Source organism: Gracilinanus agilis, chromosome 2 (genome assembly GCF_016433145.1).
Source record: "Gracilinanus agilis isolate LMUSP501 chromosome 2, AgileGrace, whole genome shotgun sequence".
In the NCBI taxonomy this organism is placed as follows: Eukaryota; Metazoa; Chordata; class Mammalia; order Didelphimorphia; family Didelphidae; genus Gracilinanus; species Gracilinanus agilis.
In genome coordinates this window covers 236,967,190-236,992,456 of record NC_058131.1, presented here as the reverse complement: position 1 = coordinate 236,992,456, position 25,267 = coordinate 236,967,190, and the positions used below count along the sequence as shown (strand labels likewise).

The window sequence follows — 25,267 nt, the reverse complement described above, 5'->3', positions numbered from 1 at the left end:
TGAGTTATGAAAATGGGTCTACGCTTTGCATTGTTTTTCTAACCAAGGGTATGAGTTTGAAGGAATCCAACCACACTGTCTAAAAACCAGTTCTCTTCATGACTAATGGTATGTGATGGCACACTGGACAGACGGTTGGGTTTAGGTATGCAGTTGGAAGCGATGGACCAGGGCAAACTCTCTCCTATCTAATGGGATTTAAACCCATGTCCTTGACTAACTAATGCCACACTCTTCCAAGCCATGGACAACAATTCCATTAAATTCAATAAGCACTTATTAAGCACCTGCTAGATACCAGGTATTAACCTGGGTTGTGGGAGTAAACAAGATAAAGAGAGAATGGTCCCTGTTCTCAAGGAATTGCTACAATTCATGAAGCACTTTACAGCTTGCAAAGTGGTATACATACAGGGACAGCTAGGTGCCTCAGTGGAGAGAGAACCAGGCCTGGAGAATCCTGTGAAATGTCCCCATTTTACAGAGAAAGATTCTGAGGATAAGAGAGATTAAGTGCAGCTAGTAAAAGTATGAAGAAGGATTTGAATTCAGATCTTCCTGACTCCAAGTTCAGCACTCTGTTCATTCACTCCCCTTGTTGTCCCTAAGGAGTTTCCATTCTTTTTAGAACACAAAGGGAAGGGGCAGCTAGGTGGTTCAGTGGATTAAGAGCAGTGGTTCTCAAACTTTTTTGGCCTACTGCTCCCTTTCCAGAAAAAAAATTACTTAGCGCCCCTGGAAATTAATTAAAAAAAATTTTAATAGCAATTAATAGGAAAGGTAAATGCATCTGTGGCCATCACCACCCCATTGGATCACTGCAGTACCCACCAGGGGGTGGTGGCGCCCACCTGGGAATCACTGATTAAGAGCTATGCTTAGAGACAAGAGGTCCTAAGTTCAAATCTGAATTCAGACAGGAAGGATTAAAAAAACCCCAAGCAACCATAAAGGCATAAATGATATTCTCCCTTCTCCCCTCCAAGGAGCATCCTCCAACCTCATCTTCCTCAGGGGAGGCATGAGCATGCTACAGTGGAAGGATTTAGAGTTAGAGGATGGAGGTAGGAACCATGGCTCTGAATGAACCCATCTCCCACTTGCCTGCCCTTAGACAAGGCAGCAACATCACCTCTTTCAGCCTCCGTTTCTCCGTCTGTGAAATAAGGGAGTTGAACTAGGACGACCCCCCGGGGTCCGGTCCAGCTGCAAATCTAGGATCCTACAAAATCACAGCACGGGAGGCTCAGGCATGGCCCCAGCCTTGTCCAAAGGGGGAAGCTGTCTCCAGAAGGGCGTGGTGGGTTAGAGCTTGGCTTCTGGCCAGGCAGCGCTGACTTGGGGGACTCAGGGTGAGGTCCTCCGCGTTGCTTCGGGGTAGGAGTCTGGAGGCTACGCCGGGTCTGGGGACTCGAGGTTAGTGAGTCTTCCTGCTAAACAGTGGAACAAACGGCCAGGCAGGGCTTCACTTGAGGCGGCTCGCTTCTCGCCAGGTGGGGCTCTTCTCTCGGCCACAGATAATGGAGATGCCGATATTTCACGCATGCAGTGTTGAGTGCCTGCCATGGGGTGGTGTCTGTACCACCAACCATTACCCTGGTCTGAATCCAACACTAACAAAGGCAGCACACTGGTGAGTCATGCCTTCGCCTGAGGGATGGTGTCCAGGGAGGAGTCTGTGGTGGGCCAAGTCAAGCAAGCGGATGATTTGAATGTACTCTCGGGCCGCCCAGACAGAAAGAGGGGTCTCGGTTTTTGTGGGCTTGGCTGCCATGACCATAACAAATTTTCATAAGGTTTGGAAAGTGTCTCGGGCCGGCAGGGAAACCAGGCTATAGTGCTATAATCACTCCATTAAAAAAAAAAAAAAAAACCAAAAAAAAAACCAATGTTTTTAAAAGTTTTATTGGTATCTTTTGTTTTTATATCACTTTCATTTCCAAAGAGATCCCTCTACCTCCTTCCCAACCCCTCACCCCATCAGTCATCCCTTGTAACAAAGAATTTAAAAAGAGAAAGAAATATAAATAATAAATATGTAACGGTATATTTATTAAAATGTTAAAATATTATATAAAATAAGGTATCATATATTATTAAAATATAAAATCATAAAAAATAAGGAGAAAAATTTAAGAGATCAAGGAACTAGCCACTATAACAACTGAGTCTGGCGATACAGACAATGTTCTATACCCATCGTCCTCCTTTTCAAAGGGTAGAGTACATTTTCTCATCTCTTTCTCAGGCCAGATCTAATCATTATAATGATCCAGCTTTCAACTGAAGTCCTTCCCATGTTTATTGTTATAATCATTGTATATTGTAAGGTGTTTTCCTGGTGCTGCTTAATTGACTTTCCATCAGTTTCTGTAAGTCTTCCTGGGGTTCTCTGTATTCATATTCATTGTTCTGTAAGCACACAGTGATATTACATTATGTTCAATTTGCTTCACTGTTTTTCTTTGTTCTAAGAGAGTGGTGTGGTGTGGGGGTGGCAGGGGAAGAGAGAGGAATTCATTTCTATAAAGACAAAAGGTATGAATAAACCATAAATTTAAAGACCTAGACAAGAAGAATTAGAAAAACAAAAAAATTACATATAAAACTGGCTTTCTATCCCATTAAAAGATCGTATTTGTTCAGTCCTTCCCCAGGCATTGGACATTGGGTGTTATTTTCCAGGGAACTTTGCTATTAAAAGTAATATAACCATGCATATTTTTGTATAGATGGGCTCTCTCCTCTCCTTTTTAAAAGCATTGTTAGGATGTGCTCTTGGTCCTGGGAGCAAAGGGTATGATGGGTTTTATCATTCTTATCATATATTGCCAGATTGTTTTCCAAAAAGATTGTATCTCTTACTAGGAAAACCTACAAAAATGTCAGAGTCATCTGAAATACATTGGGAGTAAAGGTAGCAGGGATGTTTAAGGAGAAGGTGCTGTTGAGCTGCCTATGCATAATTAGCTTGGTTACAATCTAAGATAAAAATTTTAGAGTTAGAAGAACCCTTACAGGTCATTATGATCTCCCTCCCAATTTTTCATACAAGGAACTTGAGGTACATTGAGAAATTAAATGACTTGCCCAGAGTCACACAGTTAGCACTCCAAAAACAGTGCTCTCCCTATAGGCCAAGGTAAACATGGTTGATTTTTATAGAATGAGCCTCAGAGCCAGGTAAGACTCTTCTGGATTTGGGAAGAGCATGTGACTTCACTGTCTGGGATTCCTAGGAAGTTTCCCAGGTATGCTGATGGACAGCTAGGGAAGCAAAGTGTTGTGACTGTTATTCCTCCTCTGTAATCTTGTGAGTTGTGGCTATATTTGGTAAAGCTAGGGCTAAAACATCCATTTTCAGGTAAGTCTGGACCAATCAGATATATTGTGATTGTCTGGTCTCTGCCCTATCTTCCCTAGGACAGGTTGGAGAATGAGAGCCATCAAAGCACCATTTCCTAATTCTACTAACATGCCTGTTTTCCTACAGTCTCACCAACATGGAACATTACCATTTTTTTAGCCATCTTTGCCAATTATAATCACTCTGTTGAACCAGCTAGTTTAGACCAAGGTTTAAGGTAGGCTGTGAAATGTATACATCCATAAATGGTAGGCTATGAGAGAGCCACCCAGCAATGGGACTTCTGGGAGCCCTACTAGACCAGAAAAAGTGTCACCTGGAACACAATTTCAGGACATTGACAGGCTGTGGAGCGTCTAGAGGAGGGTAGCCAGGATAGTAAGGGGCTCTTGAGTTCATGTCATATGAGAACCGTTCCCTTCCATGGAGAAGCTTATAGTCTAGCTGAGAAGTCTGGACGTATACTAAGATAAATTATGAGAAAAAGGAGGGTAAAGTAATACTAAGAAAGTGGTAAAGACTGTAAATGGTGCAGGAAGGAGCTCAAAGGAGGAAGGGAAGAGATCCCTAAGGGCTTGAGTAGTCAGGGAAGGCTTCAAGGAAGAGTAGGACTCAGACTGGGCAGAACTTAGATAAATATAGAAGCGGGAAAGACAGCATTGCAGGCGAGGGGATGACCTGAATAAAGGTGTAGTGGTCAGAATGCCCTTGATGTGTTTAGAGACCAGAAGAAAGATTCTACTCTTTGACAGAACTAGAGGGTTTGTTTAATTCAACTCAACCAGTTTTTATTACGTGATTTTCGTGTGATAAGCTTTTTCCTAGGGCTGGGGATACAAAGACAGAAATGGGAGGAAACAGGGCAGAATATCCCTGCCCTCATAGGACTTATATTCTGCTTGGGGAAAACAATAGTTAAGTAGAGATAGAGACTAGATTTGTGATTTCATTGGTTTGGGGAATTCCTGGGGGAAGAAACTCCCTCTACTAATATAGGTCAGCCAGTTTTGGTCTTAAAAGTTTTTTTTTTTTTTTTTTTTTTTTTTAAGACAGAAGGTCAAAGACTAGGCAAACAGGGTTAAGTGACTTGCCCAGGTCACATCCTAGGAAGTGTCTGAGACCAGAGTTGAATGTAGGGCCTCCAGACTGAGCCACCTAACTGACCCTGGTCTCAGAGTGTTGAAGGTTGAGTGACTTGATTAGGGTCACACAGCTGGGATCTACCAGAATCAGGAATCATAAGACCAGCCAGGTCTTCTTCCTGGCTCCTAGGTCATCTCTCTATCCCCAATGACTTGTGGCCTAACACACAGGCAAGTAAACTCAAATTATATACAGATTAAGTACAGGATGCCCCCCAAAGTCTTAGTGTAGTTTTAAGCCATGCACTTGAAGTTGCACTAAGATTTTTGAGAAATGCTGTGTGAAATGATGGAGTTTTTTGGTTTATTTTGTTTTGGCAGAGGGAGGGTAGGGATTCTCACAATCTAGGGGAGGAGGGTCAGGAAAGGTCCCCTGCAGGAGGCAACATTTGTATTTTGTCTCAAATGGAGGGAGGCATTCTTAGAAACAGGGGTGGGGAAAGGAGAGGATGGAATTGGATGGAATAGGTTATGATCCATAAATTTAGAGCCAGAAGGAGTCTCAGAAGCCACGGAGGATTAACAGACTCATTTTTTAAAAAACCCTTATCTTCTGTCTTAGAATGAATACAAATATTGGTTCCAAAGCAGAAGAACAGTGAAGGCTAGGTAGAAAATTGGAGTTAAATAATTTACCCAGGATCATACCGCTAGAAAACATATGAGGCCATATTTGAACCCAAGTCCTTCTGACTCCAGGCCCGATTCTCTATTTATTCACTGTGCTGCCTAACTGTCTCTAATGCACTCATTTTGTAGGTAAGAAAACTCTTAAAGGCCAGATGAACAGCTTAACTCATAAGAACTAGAGAGTCAGTGACAGTTCTAGAACAAAAAATTAAGTAATTCAAAGTCTTAGGGCAATTTTAAGCTACTAAACTTAAATTATTAAAGCTAAGACTTTTGGGACATCCTGTATGAATCCAGACTAGATAACTGAGAGAAACAGAAAAGTACAGAAAAAAAAGCTGATTTGGAGAGAAGTTGGGGTGGATTGGGAGAAAAGGTATTAAGTTTAAGTTTAGAAAAAATTAGTTGAAGTGACATGAATAAGTAAATGAAGACATACTTACATAAATGAATGAAAAAGCACATTTTATTTTTTTATAACCCTTACCTCCTATCTCAATTCTAAGGCAGAAGAGCAGTAAGAGCTAAGCAATCAGGGTTAAGTGACTTGCCCTTGGTCACATAGCTAGGAAATATCTGAATCAAGATTTGAACCCAGGACTTCCCATTTCCAAGCATGGCTCTCTATCCATTGTGCTACCCCAGTGCCTCAGAAAAAGCATTTGTTAAGCACTTGCCATATACCAGCACTGTGCTGGGGGCAGATGGTGCAAAAAGAAAAAACAAGACACAGTCAGGAAAGGTCTTCTTATAGGTAAGGCTGGGAGCAGAAAGGAGGGTGACCTTGAGATCTGGGTGACTCTTCTCCTCTAACTTTTCTCTGCAACAAAACAAATATGGCATCATTGGAAAAGCCTTTGGCTGAGAATCAGGATATCTGCCACTAACAGGGTAGATAGATGGAACAGAGGATAGAACCCTGGGTCTAGGGTCAGGAAGATCTGAGTTTAAATCCAGTCTCAGATACTTATTAGCTCTGGGATCCTGGGCAAGTCACTTAACCCTGTTTGCCTCAGTTTCCTCACCTGTAAAATTAGAGAACTGGAGAAGGAAATGGCAAACCACTCCAGTATCTCTGCCAAGAAAACCCCCATGGACTATGATTAAACAACTGAATAACAAATGTGACTAATTAGATTGGGGGAATCACTCCATGACTCTGGACCTATGTTTCCTTCTGTGCAAAATCTGGAACTTAGAGGAGATGGCTTTCTTTAGGCTCTTCCAGCCCCCAAAGTCTATGATTTTGCAAAGCACTCTAGGAGAATGGACATTTCAGTTAAGCTCAGATTACTTGTTCACTTGCTTCAGTCATGTCCAGATCTTTGTGACTTCATTTGGGGTTTTAGTTATTTATTTTTTAAATCCTTACCTTCCATCTTAGAATAAATACCATGTTTTGGTTCCAAAGCATAAAAGGGGTGAGAGCTAGACAATGGGGGTTAAGTGACTTGCCTGGGATCATACAGCTAGCAAGTGTCTGAGGCCAAATTAGAAACCAGGACCTCCTAGCTCTAGACCTGGCTCTCAAATAGCTGAACCACCTAGCTTCCCCCCCAATTTGGGGTTTTCTTCTTCTTCTTTGTCTTTTTTGGGGGGGAGTATTTTTAATTTTTTTCTCTATGGTTACATGATTCTTGTTGTCTCCCTTCCCTTTTCTCTCCCCCTACTCTTGGAGTTGCCAAGCAGTTCCACTGGGTTATACATACATTATCACTCAAAACCTATTCCCATATCATTCATTTTTGTAATAGAGTAACCTTCTAAAACCAAAGCCCCAAATCATATACCCAAATAACCAAGTGATAAATCACATGTTTTCTTTGGAATTCTACTCCCACAGTTCTTTCTCTAGATGTGGATAACATTCTTTCCCATAAGTCCCTCAGAATTGTCCTGGATCATTGTATTGCTATTAGTAGCAAAATCTATCACATTTGATTGTCTCACAATATTTCAGTTACTGTGTATAATGTTCTCCTGGTTCTGCTTATTTCATTCTGCATCAGTTCACATTCATCTTTCCAACTCTTTCTGAAATCATCCAGTTCATCGTTCCTTATAGCACAATAGTATTCCATCACCATCACATACCACAATTTGTTCAGCCATTCCCCATTGAGGGACATCGTCTCAATTTCCAATTTTTTGCCACCACAAAAGTGCAGTTATAAATATTTTTCTACAAATGGGTCCTTTCCCATTTTTAAAATCTCACTGGGATACAAACCCAGAAGTGGTATTGTTGAATCAAAGGACATGCATTCTTTAAAATCCCATTGAGCATAAATTCATTTGGGATTTTTTAATTTGAAATTTTTATTTCACTAATTTATTAAGAATATTTTTCCATGGTTCCATGATCCATGTTCCTTCTCCCCCTCCTCCCAACCCCCTCCCATAGGCAATGAGTAATTCCAGTGGGTTTTACATGTGTCATTGATCAAGACCTATTTCCATATAATTAATATTTGAATTAAGGTGATTTTTTAGTCTACAACCCCAATCATATCCCCATCAACCCAAGTGATCAAGCAGTTGTTTTTCTTCTGTATTTCTACTCCCACAGTTCTTTCTCTGAATGTGAATAGCGTTCTTTCCCATAAGTCCCTCAGCATTGTCCTGGGTCATTGCATTGCTGCTAGTAGAGAAGTCCATTACATTCGATTGTACCACAGTGCATCAGTCTCTGTGTATAAGGTTCTCCTAGTTCTGCTCCTTTCACTCTGCATCAATTCCTGAAGGTCGTTCCAGCTTACATGGAATTCCTCCAGTTCATTATTCCTTTGAGCACAATAATATTCCATCACCAACAGATACCACAATTTGTTCAGACATTTCCCAATTGAAGGGCATCCCCTCATTTTCCAATTTTTTGCCACCACAAAGAGTGCAGCTATAAATATTTTTGTACAAGTTGTTTTCCTTATGATCTCTTTGGGGTATAAACCCAGCAGTGGTATGGTTGGATCAAAAGGCAGACAGTCTTTTAAAGCCTTTTGGGCATAGTTCCAAATTGCCCTCCAGAATAGTTGGATCAATTCACAACTCCACCAGCAATGCTTTAATGTCCCAATTTTGCCACATCCCTTCCAACATTTATTACTTTCCTTTGCTGTCATTTTGGCTATTCTGCTAGGTGAGAGGTGATAACTCAGAGTTGTTTTGATTTGCATTTCTCTAATTATAAGAGATTTAGAACACTGTTCCATGTGCTTATTGATAGTTTTGATTTCTTTATCTGAAAATTGCCTATTCATGTCCCTTGCCCATTTATCAATTGGAGAATGGCTTGGTTTTTTGTGCAATTGATTTAGCTCCTTATAGATCTGAGAAATTAAACCTTTGTCAGAAGTTTATTTTGTTATAAAGATTTTTCCCAATTTGTTACTTCCCTTCTAATTTTGATTGTATTAGTTTTGTTTGTATAAACCCTTTTTTAATTTAATGTAATCAAAATTATTTATTTTATATTTTGTAATATTTTTTAACTCTTGCTTGGTCTTAAAATCTTTCCTTTCCCAGAGATCTGACAGGTAAACTATTCTATGTTCACCTGATTTACTTATAGTTTCCTTCTTTATATTCAGATCATTTACCCATTCTGAATTTATCTTGGTGTAGGGTATGAGACATTGATCTAAATCTAATCTCTCCCATACTGTTTTCAAAATTTCCCAGCAGTTTTTGTCAAATGAGTGGAATTTTCTTGACAGAGATACTGGAATACTTTGCCATTTTCTTTTCCAGCTCAGTTTATAGATGAGGAAACTGAGTCAAACAGGGTAAAGTGACTTGCCCAGGGTCACACAGCTAGGAAGTATCTGAGGCCAGATTTGAACTTGGGAAGATGTCTTCCTGATTCTAAACCCAACACTTTATCTACTATACCACCTAGCTGCCCTGTGCTCAGCTGCTCCCCGCTCCCCGCCAAAAGAGACAAAACTGGAGATCAAAAAGCTATTTTTTTTTAAACCCTTACCTTCCATCTTGGAGTCAATACAGTGTATTGGCTCCAAGGCAGAAGAGTGGTAAGTGTAGGCAATGGGGGTCAAGTGACTTGCCCAGGGTCACACAGCTGGGAAGTGTCTGAGGTCAGGCCTGGCTCTCAATCCACTGAGCTACCCAGCTGCCCCCTCAAAAAGCTTTTTACCAAAGTTGAAATGATTACAAATTATTTGTTCCTATGGCAAAAATTGATTTGAACAATAGCTTGTGTGTACAGAACACTAAAGTAGAAGTTGGAGGAGATACAAAGTTTAGCTGATGTAGCCGTTGCCTCCTTTGTAGCCTCATGTCTAGTAACAGCTAGATGGGGGCTTGCTCAAATGACTTGCTTAGGGTCACACAGCCACGACTAGAGAATCAGAAGTAGATTCTGAGTTTGCAACAGCTCCCCGCCTAATTACTCCTGCTTACTCAGTGACTCACTGAATAAGGCCAGAGGACTGTTCTTGGACAGGCGGGGGGAAGACTTTCATGTTTCATGTGTTTCTAATAAACAGACCTGGGAAGCCTAGAAACTTTTCTTTGGACAGATCATGCACTTATCATGACAGAGTGCCTCCCTGAGCCAGGAACAATGACAATTTTTCCAACAATATAGCTATAAAAGAAAAGAAAACAGAACTGAAAACCTGATGGTGCCAGGCTTACCCTAGGGCACTAGATAGGGAAATTTAGGGTCTTATCGTCCAGCCTCCCGCCCTATCCTTCCATCACTCAAGAAACAATGATTAAGGTCTTACTTTGTGCCAGGAACTATGCTAGGTAAAAAGAAAAGAATAAAAAAGTAACTGCTCTGAAGGAGTTTACGTTCAGTAAGGGGAGAAAATGTGTATGTGTGTGTGTATGTGTGGTGTGTGTGTATAAATATACACACACAAACAAAATAAATACATATATGTCGTAGAAGATAATGAGGATGGTACAGAAGATAATGAGTTAGGGGCACTGAAAAGGTTTCATACAGAAAATGACCCTTGATTTGAGTTTTGAAGGAAATCAGGGGATTCTAAAAGATGGAGGTGAGAAGGGGATGTATTCCAGGCATGAGGCACAGCCAGGACAAAAGCAAAGAGGCAGGAAAAATGTCAAATATTAGGAATGCCCAAATGGTCCAATCTAGCTATACTGCAGAGTATGGAAAAGGGAGTAATAGATAACAAAGTAAGAAGACAAGTCTCTGCCAGGTCGAGAGGGATTTTACGAGTTAAAAAGAGGAGTTTATATTTATCCTAAAGGATAAGAGTTTATTGAGCAGGGGAATGATAGTATCTCTGACAGGTAGGAGGAGCTCTCTATTTTACAAGGTAGGCAATTCTATTATCAGACAGATCTAATCATTCTTTCTTTCTTTTTTTTTTTTTAACCCTTACTTTCCATCTTGAAGGCAGAAGAGTGATAAGGGCTAGGCAAAGGGGGTTAAGTGACTTGCCCAGGGTCACACAGATTCTAATCATTATTTCTTTAAATGAATAAAAAGATCTGCCCCCCTCTAACTTTCCCCCATCATTCCTTGTTCTGGCTTTCCTGTATCAATGTAGAATCGCTTCTCTCTTCTACCCCTTAAATAAAGGATAACTCTAACATCTTGGTGCCATTTGAAGCCATCAAGGCTTTTGGGACATCCCTTATACATACAGGGAAGCAGCACAGTAGAGTGGGAAAACCAGTAGCTGCAGAATCAGAAGATTTGGGTTCAGGCCTTACCCCTATCAATCACTAGCTCTTGACCTTGGGTAAATCACTTCATTTCCCAGGACCTCAGTTTCCTCGTCTGTAAAATGAAGGGTTTTGACTAGATGGGGTCTGAGGTCTTTTCCATCTCTCAGTCCATGATCTGAAGGAATATATGAAAACTTGTCTTGACTTTATCAAATTAAACATTCCTAGTTTGGGGCTTCTCTTCTAAAGTCATTAGCTTCTTAACTCTTTGCTATCCCAGGCATCCTCTTCTGTATATATTCTAACTTGCCAGCATATCTCTTAAAATGTAATATTCAAGAGGACAGCCCAAAAACTCGGTGGATTGAGAGCCAGTCCTAGATATGGGAGGTTCTAGGTTCAAATCTGGCCTCAGATACTTCCTAGCTATGTGACCCTGAACAAGTCACTTGACTCCTATTGCCTAGCCCAGTGATGGGTAAACTTTTTTAAAGAGGGGCCAAAGGAAAACAAATGCTCATCTGTCAATCTGTTTCTAAGACAACTCTTTCGAAGTTTCATTGTATTGTATCCTACTCATTGTATTTTTCAGATTAGGAATAATGCCAGGTTGCTGGATAGAACATTTCAGGGGGCTGCATCTGGCCCGGGGCCATAGTTTGCCCATCACTGGCCTAGCCCTTTATGCTCTTCTGCCTTAGAACCAATACATAGTATCAATTCTAAGATAGAAGGTAAGAGTTAAAAAAAAAGCAGTAATATTCAGATCTGAGCACAGCATTCCAGATTTGATCTGATCAATATAAGGTTCTATAGACTGTTACTTTCTATGATCAAAATATTTTTCTTCTATTAATGCACTTCTTTAAAGGCATTCCATCATATTGTTGGCTCATTTAAATATCTTCCAAAGCCAGGTCTCCCCAGTCCTTTATTTCTACAATTGATTTATTGGACCTTAATGAAACTCTCCTGTTATATTTTATCTTGATGATTTTTTTTACCCCATGTTCCAGCTTGTTGACATACTTCTGAATCTTCTCTTCCAGCTCTTTTCTTGATGTTATCCAGAAATGTTGACAGTATGCTTTTCTATGTCTTCATTCAAGTCACTGATTAAAAAAAAATAGTCCAATCTGACAAAAACAAGGACAGAGTCCTGTGGTATATTATTAGAGACCTTCCTTCAGGCTGACCTCAGAGCCATTTGTCACTCTTTGGACTGCTCAACCCATGGTGAATATGCCCAACAATACTGTCATCCAGCCTTTTGTAATCTAGGAGGATTACATGGGGATACTGTTAGAAGTTTCTGAGGTTGTCATGAGGATACTGTCTCAGATGTTTTTACTGCTTTTCCAGGGGTGTGGCCCATTTTACAACTGAGGAAACTGAGACCCAGAGAGTTCAAATGACTTGATCAACATTACACAGAAAGCCAATTGCAGAGCTCAGATATTTAGATTCTGAACCCCATATTCTTTCTACTACATTTCATTGAATCAAAGATTCAGAGCTAGAGAAGACCTTAGAAGTTATCCAGTCCAACCAAAACCTTAATAGGAGTCCTTCTTGAGCAATTTGGAACTATGCTCAAAGAACTCTTAAACTGTACATACCCTTTGACCCATCAATACCATTACTAGGTCTGTATCCCAAAGAAATTTTTTTTAAAAAGGAAAGAACCTATATGTATAAAAACATTTATTGCAGTTCTTTTTGTGGTAGCGTAGAATCAGAAATCATTTGGGGATTGGCTGAACATTTGGTATATGATTGCTATGGAATACTATCGTGCTTAGACCCGACAAACAGAATGATTTCAGAAAAATCTGGAAAAGTTCACACGAACTGATGCAAAATGAAGTAAGCAGAACCAGAAGAACATTGTACATAGTGACAACAATATTTTTTGATGAACTACTGTGAATGACCTAGTCATTCTCAGCAAAGCAGTGATCTAAGCCAATGCCAGAGACTCAGAAGGAAAAATGTCATCTGTTCCCCAAAAACAACTGGTAGAATCTGCATGCAACCTGAAACATATTGTATTTCATTTTCTTTTTTCTTCTTTTTTTAAATTTGAGATCTCTTCCACAAGATGACTAATATGGGAAAATGTTTTATACGATTACACTTGTAAAATCTATATCAGGTGACTTACTGTCTCAGGAAGGGAAGAGGGCAAGAAGGGAGGGTCAGAAGAAGAGAGAGAATTTGGAACTCAAAACTTTAAAAAAATGAATGTTAAAAATTGTTTTTACATGCAATGGGGGAAAAAATAAAATATAATTAAAAAGAAGTAAAAAGGAGGCAGCTGGGTGACTCAATGGATTGAGAGAAAGGCCTAAAGAGGGGAGGTCCTAGGTTCAAATCGGGTCTCAGATACTCTCTAGCTGTGTGACCCTGGGCAAGTTACTTACCCCCCATTACCTAGCCCTTAACATTCTTCTGCCTTGGAACCAATACACAGTATTGATTCTAAAATGGAAGGTAAGGGCTAAAAATAATTAGGTAGATAGGTAGATAGACAGACAGACAGATAGATAGACAGACAGACAGACAGACAGACAGATAGATAGATAGATAGATAGATAGATAAAAAAAAGAAAATTCCTCTCCTCTTCCTTGTAGTGCACCTGACAAACAAGCCAGCCTCCTCTAAAGTGAAATTGTGAAATCCTTCACTAGAAGTGCTTACTAAGCGCTCTTTGACAGACTGAGTCTCTCCTCTCTTCTCTCCGTTCCTTGCTTTTTCATCTGCTTTCCAGGATCATGTAGAGTAAGTCTTCTGAGTGCGAATCCTTCTAATAGTTGAAGAAAACTCTTCTTTCTCTTGCCTTCTCTTCTCCAGCCTAATGGTCTCCAAGTTCCTCCATCCAATCCTCTTATAACTTAACTTTGCATTCCTTTCTCTATCCTATTTGTCTCCCTCTGATATTCTCTCAGCATGTCATTGTCATTCCAAAAGGGAACATGTCCTTCCAGATGTGGCCTGGTCAGGCTGTTACTATCTCCTTCATTCTGAATGCTGTATCTTTATTAATGTGACCTAAAAACAACAGCTTCCTGGCAGCCATGATAGTTTTTTGGATGCCTATGGAGTTTGCAGTCCATTAAAATCCCTGCATCTTTGATCTTTCCTGTTATCCTCTGTTGTCTTGGAAATGCTGTTTCACTCCGTCTTTGCCGGCTCTGCTACTCCAGAATTTGTCTTGAGGTGTTCCTGGGAGTTTCTGTGGTTGTTTGGAGTGGATTTGGGTCAGCTTGGAGTATTCCTTCCTTACTCCACCCTCTTGGTTCCTGGAACGAAAGTCTTGGCATGCACTAGAAGCAGTGAGGTGATGTGGTGAATTGAGCTCAGGCCTGGAGTCACGGAGCCCTGAATTCAAATACTGCCTCAAACACTTGCTAGCTGGCTGATCCTGGGCAAGTCACTTAATCGCAGTTCCCACTTCTGTAAAATGAGAATAATAACAGCCCCTTCATCCCAGGGTTGCTGCTGCGAGCATCAAATGAGTTAATGTGGGGACAGCTGGGTAGCTCAGTGGATTGAGAGCCAGGCCTAGACAGGAGGTCCTGGGTTCAAATCTGGCCTCAGACACTTCCCAGCTGTGTGACCCTGGGCAAGTCACTTGACCCCCATTGCCTAGCCCTTTACATTCTTCTGTCTTGGAGCCAGTACACAGTATTGACTCCAAGATGGAAGGAAACGGTTTAATTAAAAAAAAAGAGAGAGAGAGAGAGAGACAGAGAGAGAGAGAATAAAGTCTCACTGAAGCCCAGAGAAGAGACAATATTCAGGAAGAGGCAGTCAGTGATTTCCAGTGCATTACTGCATCTCCCAGGACCTTAGTTTCTTCAGCAGTAATACAAAATTCAGAGTTTCGATTAGATGATCTCTAAGATTCCTTCCAGCTCCCACGGTTCCCATGGTCCCAACCATCATTTAGAGGGGTACCCAGGGTGACTGTGCGGGACATTATGCAACAAAACCAAAGCAAGTGAGGAACCTGTAGGGTTGGTTGGGGGCAGGATGTCAGGATGGGCATTGAGGCAGTGGGAGGAATTTTTCCAAAGAATGGTGTAGTTAGTATAGCAGCCAGGATATTCTAACCAGACCAGTTCTCTGTCCCACTTGTCTTCTTGTATCTCACACTCTGGTTTGTTTTTATTTTTGTGTCTGTTTACAGCACATGCCATAACTAACAAAAGGGACAAAAGATCTAACATAAGACATTTGAGCTGATAAACCAAGAACCCAATTTCTCGATCTAAAATGGGGGTTGGGGAAGAGTCCACTCCTCCCCCCACCCACCTTCCTGCTGTCTGTTACTTGGAATTTGATTATGTTTATAGGGTTGAAACTATGATTTCTATTTCTTTGATGACAGCTTTGGAAGGCACTCCTCAGCCAGGGTGGCTGTCTGTTAGCTGTTTGTTTTCTTCTCTTGGGGAGGGACTGGAGCCATCACTCAAGTTGCTTTTGGGGATGATTGGTTTGGAGAGTCTGAGATCACAACACACATACACACCAAACTGGAACAGCTGTCCAAGATCATCTTTAAGGAAAGAGCCTGGTCACAATTCCTAGAAGTTGTTGTTGTTGTTGTTGGTGGTGGTGGTGGTGGTGGTGGTGGCACACTGGCGGGGTAGAATAAAGTCCTTAACACTTGAGCTCCAGAGCAAGTCTAAAGCCCTAGCAGTGCAAACTGAGCTGGGAGTTAGTTGACTGTCTCATTCCCATTCAGCTAGTATATCTGGGCCAGGGGAGAGCAGGCCCTCCTAGCTGGGGTAACTGTGCATTTGGATTCCTAGTTTTATTTGGAGTTGACCTCTTTCTCTTAGGCCTCCACCCTCCCCCTAAGGGGTTGACATAGTAGTCCAGCCTTTAGGAATCCCCTGCCTCTCGGTGTCTCTTCCTAGTCCCCCTCCCTCTAATCATTCTTTCCTCCTTTTAGGCCAAGCCCGGCTCTAGAGTGATAAACTGGACATTCTGACCACCTGGTTACTCTCTTCCCCACCAGGGGTGGCTCGAAGAGTTTTGGAGTGAAGTCGTTAGAAACAGTGAATAGTGTTTTCAAAAATCATCGTCATGGAATTTCAGTACAGTCTGTATCTTTTTTACATTGGAAAAGTATGTGATTAGTGGACCTGGGCTCCTCTGAGTCCTGGCTCAGCTCCTTACAACCTATGGGACCTGGGAAAAGAAAATGAACCTCTGTGGGCCACAGCTTTGTCATTTATATAGTGATGGGGTTGGATTCGCTCAAATGTTCTTAATCCTTTTTTGTACCATGGACTCCCCACCTACTCCTTTGGCAGTCTGGTGAACCCCTTCTTCAAATAATATTTTAAATGCAGAAAATAAAAATACATAAAACTATAAAGGAAACCGATTATGCTGAAATACAGTTATCAAATTTAGAAATTCACAGACTTTATTTAGACTATGAGTCCCTTCAGATTTAATGAATGAGTCAGCATGATTGGAGGGAAGGGAGGGAGTCCATGATTCACAAAAATCATCTCTTCCTTACAGTCCTTCTAGCAAGAAGAGTTCCCATCTTAACATTTAATTGTAATCTTATGATGGCTATTTTTATTAAGAATAAAATAATAATTGTCAGAACCCATTATCTATCACAGATGTAGTTCAATCTTTTTTTTTTTTTTTAACACTTACCTTCCATCTTTGAATCAATACTATGTATTGGTTCCAAGGCAGAAGAGCAATAAAGACTAGGCATTGAGGGTTAAATGACTTGTCCAGGGTCACACAGCCAGGATTTGAAACCCGAACGTTCTGGCTGGTTCTCTATCCACTGAGCCACTCTGGCTGCCTCAGATGTAGTTCAATATTGAACATTCAACATAAACTCTACCATTTATTCTCAGGCTCCATCCTCAAGTAACAGCATCTGGCTCTTCTACCTCCAAACCCCAGGCTGCCCACAAGTCACTAAGGTTATGGAGACATCATCATAGTATAAATGATCATTATAGAGAATTCATGCGCTTCTAAAGAGAAGTTGACCCGCGGCTCCTCCCATGTTCAGAGAAAGAAGAAGAACCGTTTTGTTGTTGTTCAGTCACGTCTAACACTCTATGACCTCATTTGGGGTTTTCTTGCCAGGGATCTTGGACTGCTTTGCCATTTCCTTCTCCAGCTCAGTTTACACATGAGGAATTGAGGCAAACAGGGTGAAGTGACTTGCCCCAGATCATACAGCTAATAAGTCTCTGGGGCCAAATTTGAATTCAGATCTTCTTGACTCCAGACCCACTACCAACCCACTGATCCACTTAGCTGCCTCTCTTATTTTATATAGCAATAATGATAATAACCGATATTTATATAGCACTTTAAGGTTTACAAAGTACTTGACATACACTGTCTCCTTGGAACCACACAACCAGCCTGGGAGGTATTTGCCATTATTGCCCCTATTTTATGGATGAGGAGACTGAGGCTGAGAGAGATTAAGTGATTTGTCCAGGGTCATACATACAGCACGTATCGGAGGCTGGACTTAAACCCAGGTCTTCTTGACTCTAAATCCAATGACATGCTGCTCTCTGAGGCAAGTGTTGCTATTGCTCCCATGTAGTAAAAGGGCAGGTTGGGGCTCTTGCCATCGCCCACTGAGGGCACCTCTACTTCTGGACTCATGCATGCAGACTCCTCCTTCCTGGCATATCCAACTGAAGATGGTAACTTGCAAGCCTCCTAAGTGGGAGAGCCATGGAGCCATTGTCAGAAAAAAAGAAGTCATAATGGGGAGGGAGATGGTCTTAGGGGAAAGGCTGTGAATTTTGCTTTAGATATTTGGAGATATTCTCCTAGTGATGCTATTTGGCTACAGATCATGGAATGCTATGTTATGTCACGTTGAATGGTTCAATTGTGTCTAACTCTTTACAACTCCATTTGGGGTTTTCTTGGCAAAGATAGTGGAATGGGTTGCCATTTCCTTTTCCAGCTTATTTTATAGATGAGGAAAGTGAGGCCAGCAAGGTTAAGTGACTTGCCCAGGGTCACACAGCTATTAAGTGTGTGAGGCTGGATTGGAATTTAGGAAGAAGAGACTCCCTGACTCTAGGTGCTTTGTCCACTGCACCACCTACCACCCATCACCTTTCTATTATTTTCTATTTCTATTATTTCCCATTTCTATTATTTTCTATCATTTCCCAGTGACTCTCTTGCTCCAGCAGGATCTTCCATTGCAACAAAGGGGTGAAGTTAAGCTGAACAAACACATTGGTCCTATCTTATAATGCATGCCTCATTCCACAACTGTGGCCCATCACCTCTCTACTGAGGAAAATGGATTGCCACCAATCCTTTGAAAGCTTCAAGACTCATCACTATGTGATATTTCACTTCCTTGGTTACATGGGCAAATGAAGAGGGGCAAAGATTTTCTTTTACTTGTTTATTTATTTTTATTTTGCAGGTAATTTCTGTTTTGATGGGGGGGGAGGCCTGTGTATATTTGAAGCAGCAGGAAAAGAGCCATGAAAATGAAAGATGCTGAATAAATATTAATTAAGAGAGGGAGATCCCTGAGGAGACAGAAAGGGATGGATTCATGAGGCAGGTGGTGGGATTCGTCTGGCAGGGATGAGGGCCATCGCTCCCTCCGAGACAGACAGGAGGGGATGAGATGGGATGGGTGGAGAGGCCAATATTTGAGGGTGGAGAGGAGGCTCATGCCAGATGGCCTTGATCTTCCCAGTAAAGGAGAGGTGAAGTCATCTGTTAAAAGTTTGGGAATAGGGGTGGGATGGGGTATTGGGAAGGGGAGAGGAGGTCTGAAGCAGTCATTGTAGGGAATTTGCTAGAGGATCAACAACAATAAAAAAAAGGATAAAAGAATGGCCAAGCTGCAACAAAGGCCTAGTCTGAGATTAGATGAAAATGAATTGGTAGTAGGTTAAGACAACATAATTCCGAGATTGTTCCAGAAGCATTCTGTGGCCTGAGACAAGGTTTGAGAGAGCAGGTAGACAGAGGGGGCTGATCCAGGGTTAGACAATGGCAGAAATAATTAAAGAGGATGAAGAAGATTAAGGTTTTAGTAAAGGCAGTGTTGAAATGATTTCTCAAGAATATAGAATGCTAGGCTTAGAGTCAGGAAGTCCTGAGTTCAAATCATGCCTCAGATACTGCTGGGGGACCCTACATAAGTCTCTTAACCTTTCTGGGGCTCAGTTTCTTTATAAATGAGAGGGCTGGGCTCCGTGGCCTCAAAGGTAACTTCCAGCTCTAACTCTATGGCCTCTGAGTATGGCCTGAAGGGGGATAATGGCCTGGATGAGATGGTAGGGGTGAGAGGAATATCATGGTACAATGAAAAATGTGCTGTGTATGTACTCAGAGGACTTGAGTTCAAATCCTGATTTTGAATTTGCTCTATGACCGTTCACTTTCTTTATCTATAAAACGAGGGAGTGGGATTAGCTAGATTCTGGGGGCCTTTCTATTTCTAAATCTATCATCTTATCGGGTAACTATGCTGATGATAAAAGAATGAATTTAATAACTATGAAAGAATTGACAGATAAAGAGATTATAGGCAGGATCTGGGAGTTCTAGTGGTCAGCTAGGTGCTGGGACGGATAGAGTGTAAGACCTGAAGTCAGGAAGCCTCCTCTTCCCAAATTCAAATCTGGCCTCAGATGATCTTTGGCAAGTCACTTAACTCCATTTGCCTCAGTTTCCTTATCTGTAAAATAAGCTGGTGAAGAAAATGGCAAACCACTCTAGAAGCTTGACCAAGAAAACCCCAAATGAGGTCATAAAGTGTTGGAAACAATTAAACAACTGGGAGCTCTAGATGGGAAGCAAGGAAGAGACACTGACTGCGCCGGACCCTGGTGGATGTCTTGAGGGGAAGGGGTGCAAGACTGACCAGGTGGGAGAGTAGGCAAGGACCCACTGGGGTTAACAAACCACCTAAGGAAGGGTTTAGATGAGAGGCCGGCCACTGTGGCTTGTTAAGGTAGGGAGGAAGTTGGAAATGTAGCTCTAAGAGGAATGCAGGACTGAGCAAGTCTGAGAAATGAGATGACTCAACAAGAAAAAGGACTAGCTTAGATACTTGGAATAGGGGAAATCATAGTCTTTTTTGGCCCCTCAGTTTCCTTATTTGTTAAAAAAAAAAAAAAGACAAACTAGTTAGACTAGATGGCCTCTGAGGTCCCTTCCAGGTCTAGATCAATGAAATTCTGATGTCTGTTCTCTTCCTTGGCCTCAGTTTCTACATCTGTCAAATAAAGAGATTAGACTGACTTCTGAACTTTAAGCTTTAGGATTGGGATCCTATGATTTGAATTGATATATTCTTTCATTCCACATAGTTGCTTTAGGTCACGTAGATTTCTTTCATAAGTAATGCTATTGTTAAGTAATTTTAATCCTATCCTTGTGACCCCATTTGGTTTTCTTGGCAAAGATACTGGAGTGGTTTCCTATTTCCTTCTCCATCCTACTTTTTACAGATGAGGAAACAGAGGCAAATAGGGTTAAGTGACTTGCCCAGGGTCATTCAGCTAGTAAGTGCCTGAGGCAATATTTGAACTTGGGAAGATGAAACTTTCTAACTTCAGGTCCAGTGCTCTGTCCACTGTGCCTCCTTGCTGCTCATTAAATGGAGATCTGAAGAAATTTATAAAGATGGTGGAAGCAAATAGGAAAAGTTAGAAGATAAGAGATATAACAATTTGATGAATCAAACTCCTAGAGGAGAGAGGAGGGGGATGAGATTAGAACATAAATACAGGGAGTAATCTTGATGAGAAGGGTCACTTCTTTCTCAGACGGAGCAGATGGAGAACTTGGATTGCCCAATTATTTTATCAATGCCCTTGAAATATTTTAAAATTTAGAGAAAGACCTCTAGCATGTTGGAGAAATCAGGGAGTTAGGTGACATAATGGACAGAGATTTGGACTTGGAGTCAGGAAGATCTGAGTTCGGATCCTGCCCAAGACCTCACTGGGTTATTGTGAGGATCAGTGAGTTAACATACATAATGTGCTTTGCAAACTAAATTCATGGAAGTTCATGGGTAAAAATTATACAGGATGAGGTGGCATGGAGCGAAAGGAATTCAACCAAGTGAGATAAGATCTCAAGACCACCAAAGTACTGAAACATAACCTGTGGCTCAGAACCACAACTCTGAATTCATGTGACTTAAGTACATGTGTTGGAGGTGTCTCAATATTTATTATTCAGGATTTTGCCTCCACCCTAGAAACACATGAATTTGACTCATTTTGGCTTTCTCCTCCGGGTATTTGCTTTCTTTTGCCAGTACCAGCTAACAAGCTTTGGAACATAGAAAAAGTTTATTCTCTATAAGAAAAAAATACTGAAAGAACTGAGCCTAAAGGCAGTCAAGAAAACATTTCAGCTACGCAGTTGTTTTAGACTTAGAGCACCATTCTGTAATTGAGGTTATCCCTGACCAAAATAGGAGAACTCGGGGGTTTCTAGGAAATCTAACAACCTGCTCTGCTCTGCTCTGATAAATTCCAATAGTCCCAGAGATCTATATATATCTATATATATCCTGGGGTTGAGAATCCTTTAAGTAGGGAAAGAATTTGGGCTTAAGAGAGAATCAAACATTCTGTTCCTGGTCGCTGACCTGCACAGCCCCCAGAATTGTGGGAAAGGAAAGTGAAAGGAAAGACCTACGTTTGCCCCTCCATATTATGGTTCTCGAGTCAAAAAACATTTATTAAGAACTTCCTTTGTGGGACAGTTGGTGGCTCAGGGGATTGAAAGCCATGCCTAAAGATAGGAGGTCCTGGAGGCCTCAGACACTTGGGTGTCACTGTGTGACTCTGGGCAAGTTAACCCCCCTTTAGCCCCCATTGCCTAGTCAATACCCAGTATTAATTCTAAGATGAAAGGTAAGTTTAAAAAAAAAAAAAGAACTTCCTATGGTGCTAGGTTCTATATTTATGACTAGAGATTCAATCAAGCAAAAAGAAAGAAAGATCCTGTTCTCAAAGAAATTACTTTCTAGTGGGTGAAGATGATACATAAAAGGGAGCTAAAAAGGGCATGTGAGAGAGAAGGTACTTGCATGGGAACATGGTGGCAAAGTCTGGAGAATGAAGAATGGCTGGTCTGAGTCCTTCCTTAAAATGTAGTTTCTGGGAAACATTTGCCCCCTGGGAGAAGGGAGCTACGAGGGCAGTGGAGGCATGCTGACTCTGCTTTATACCTCTTGGTTCTGGCTTAGTTGTCTTTATCTACTTACTACTCTTAGTTCCTCGTCTTTGCTATCCATTTCTGATTCCCAAAGAAAGCATTATAGTTATAATGAGATGGCCAGGGATAACATGCAACTGGGTTTATTAATACCCTCTAAAGTCTTTTTTTTTCAAACCCATACCTTCTGACTTAGAATCAATAATAAATATTTGTTCTGAGGCAGAAGAGCAATAGGGACTAGGCAATGGAGGTTAAGTGACTTGCTAAGTTAAGGGTCACACAGCTAGGAAGCATTTGAGGTCATATTTGAACCCAGAACCTTCTGTCTCTAGGCCTGGCTCTCAATCCACTGAGCCACCCCGGTGCCCCCTTCCTAAAGTCTTTTTGTTTATTTGGCCTCCTGCTATAGCCGATCAGCACAACTAAGGGTCCCTCAAACAGTTATTAAAGGTCTTCTCACTCTACTGTCCTAACCAATATTCCCAGCTTTTAATACCTATTATATTTGGGATAACTGAATACTATTCACTTCTTCCCTGCCCAGAGTATGAACAGTGTGCCCCACCCCCAAATGGTCAGTATCTCTGCTTTAAACTGAAGAAAATTACTTATTCTCCCTTCCTTCCTTCCTTCCTTCCTTCCTTCCTTCCTTCCTTCCTTCCTTCCTTCCTTCCTTCCTGCCTCCCTGCCTGCCTGCCTGCCTGCCTGCCTGCCTTCTTGCTTTCCTTCCTGCCTTTTAGATCAGGGAACTTTTAGAACAGGAAACTCCCTTTACCAATGAAGGTCAACACCTATCTATAACTCAGCCTTACTGAGCTGCCTAGAGTACTTAGAGATTAAGTCACTTGGCCAGTCCCAATCAGTTTGTGTCAAGAGATGGGATTTGAATTCAGGGCCACTAAAGCATTCTTCCTCCCTATATGTAGCACTTGAAAGTTTACAAAGCATTTTCTTCTTCGTCACCCTGTGGTAGATTGCATGAGTTTTCTTACTCCCATCTTACAAATGAGGAAACTGAATCTCAGAGAGATCATAAATCTAAAGATTGATGGGACCTTGAGATCATCTAGTCCAACTTTCTCATTTTATAGATGAAGAAACTGAGGGCTAAAGAAGGTGAATGACTGCTAAACTTCACCCAGGCTTTTCCACCTTTTCAATGCTCCCAAAGTGGTATGATCCAGGGAGAGGTACGGTTACTGCTCTCCTGGTCTGTGCTCTAGTCTTTACCCAAAGGACTCCCTTCTCTCCTTTAGCCATGAATGCTAGTGCTCCTTTTCACCCTGGACCTGTCCCCAGGGCCCCTGCTTCCTTGTGATCAATGTGAAGTCCTCCTCTCTGCCCTGGAGCTGTAACTCAGAACTATGTATGAGCATAGAGTATTGCCAGACGGCAAGTTTTCTGAAGCTATGTGATCCAAATCGTCTCCCTTCCTCCTTCCCTCCCCCCCCCCCCCCATAAGCCATTCAGTCTGGGTTCTACATGTATTGAGGTGTTATTTTAAAGTTCTTTGGAGGGAAATGTTGGGAGTGTTGCACTGGGTTGCTGCCTCTACTTCACCATCATGGTTCTGCCCTTAGCATTCCTTTTGGAAACCAGCCTGAATGAGAATGGCATCTGAATACTCAAATGATTTTCCCATTAGGGGAGTCCCTTGATGCACTCTTCTTTCTTTTCTCTATGACTTATCTACAATGCTTTTAGACATATGAAGCATATGCCAAACAGGATTAGCAGAGCCCTAGAGGGGCAATGTGCTCTAATGCTCTCTTTGGAGCCCAGGACAGCTCTTTTTGAAGTCCTGCCTCTCCTACTTATTGGTTACATGATAATGGGCAATTCCCTTTAACTTTTCTGAACCTCAATTTCCTCATCTGGGAAATGGGAACAATAATATTTATAGTATCTCTTTCACAGGCTTTTTTTACCTTTTTTTTTTTAAAGACCCTCACCTTCTGCCTTAGAATCAATACTATGTATTAGTAAGGGCTAGGCAAGTTGGGGTTAAGTGACTTGACCAGGGTCACAGGAAATATTTGAGGTTGGATTTGAACCCAGGACCTCCTATCTCTGGGCCTGGCTCTCTATCAACTGAGCCACCTAGCTAGCCCCCCACAGGGTTTTTAGAAGGTCTTACTGTCATCACAGTTATAAAGGGCTTTGTGGGCTTTGAGGTGTAACTAAAAGTAGATTATCAATATTAAACATTGAGGAGGAGATGGGACTAGACGACCGTGAAATTCCAAATCATTCTTCAATTTTATTCTTTTTCTGAAACATCTCAAATGTATCCGTTTTTGAGAAATCATAACATATGATTTTCTATTGTTACAAGATGTGACAACGTGTCAGGCATCTTCTCCCTTTAGAGAAAAGTCCATACGGAGCCCTCTTGTGACTGATGTTTATAACTGATGAGACTTCACATGATTATTCTGTAGCACTTCAAAGGATCCAACCAGTTTCATGATGCAAGTACCCTGGGGACCCAATTAGCCCTGCACATTCGCTGTTGTCCTAAAGTTTACTTATGGGACCTTTTAGAAATGGGGAAATCTTACTGTTTGGGGAGGGACTGGAATCTCCTGCCATGTAAGTGTTTGCAGGGTATTCAATAAGCACTCTGTTGACTGAACAAGTGAGTGACTCTGATTGTCTCTGGCATTCAATTGAAATAACCTTCTTATTAAGTATCTATTACATTAAAAATATTTTTAAACCTTTACCTTCCATTTTAGAATCAATACTATGTGTTGGTTCCAACACAGACGAGTGGTAAGAGCCAGGCAATGGGGGTTAAGTGACTTGCCCAGGGTCACACAACTAGGAAGTGTCTGAGGTCAAATTTGAACCCAGAATCTCCTGTCTCTAGGTTTGGCTCTCAATCCACTTAACCACCCAGCTGCCCCCCCTCCCCCCCCCATATCTATTATATTTTAAGGGCAATTCTGTGGCAAGTGGATAGAGTTGTGGGTCTTAAGCAGCATTGGCAAAGGTGTGGCATGTGTGCAGAGCTGGCACTTGGGGAGCCGCTCCGTTCCCCCCTTCTCAGGACCCGAGGACATTTTTTTTGCATGTCCTGCCCCTCTGTCCAGCTGCCCAAAGTGAGTACTTCCTCCCTCTGCTCTCTGGGATAATGGAGTGGGGGGTGCTCATAGGCAGCTTAAAGTTGCAGTTTAGGCACCTGAACTTGAAAACCTTCACAAATGCTGGTGGAGAGTTAAA

The 25,267-nt window shown here is 41.6% G+C and overlaps 1 protein-coding gene across 1 annotated transcript in view; it reads left to right on the top strand.

The window, feature by feature from the left end:
* SCARA5 (scavenger receptor class A member 5) overlaps nt 1–25,267 on the top strand; it is a 143,457-nt gene that overhangs the window by 27,260 nt on the left and 90,930 nt on the right. The gene's annotated exons all lie outside the window — the stretch shown is intronic.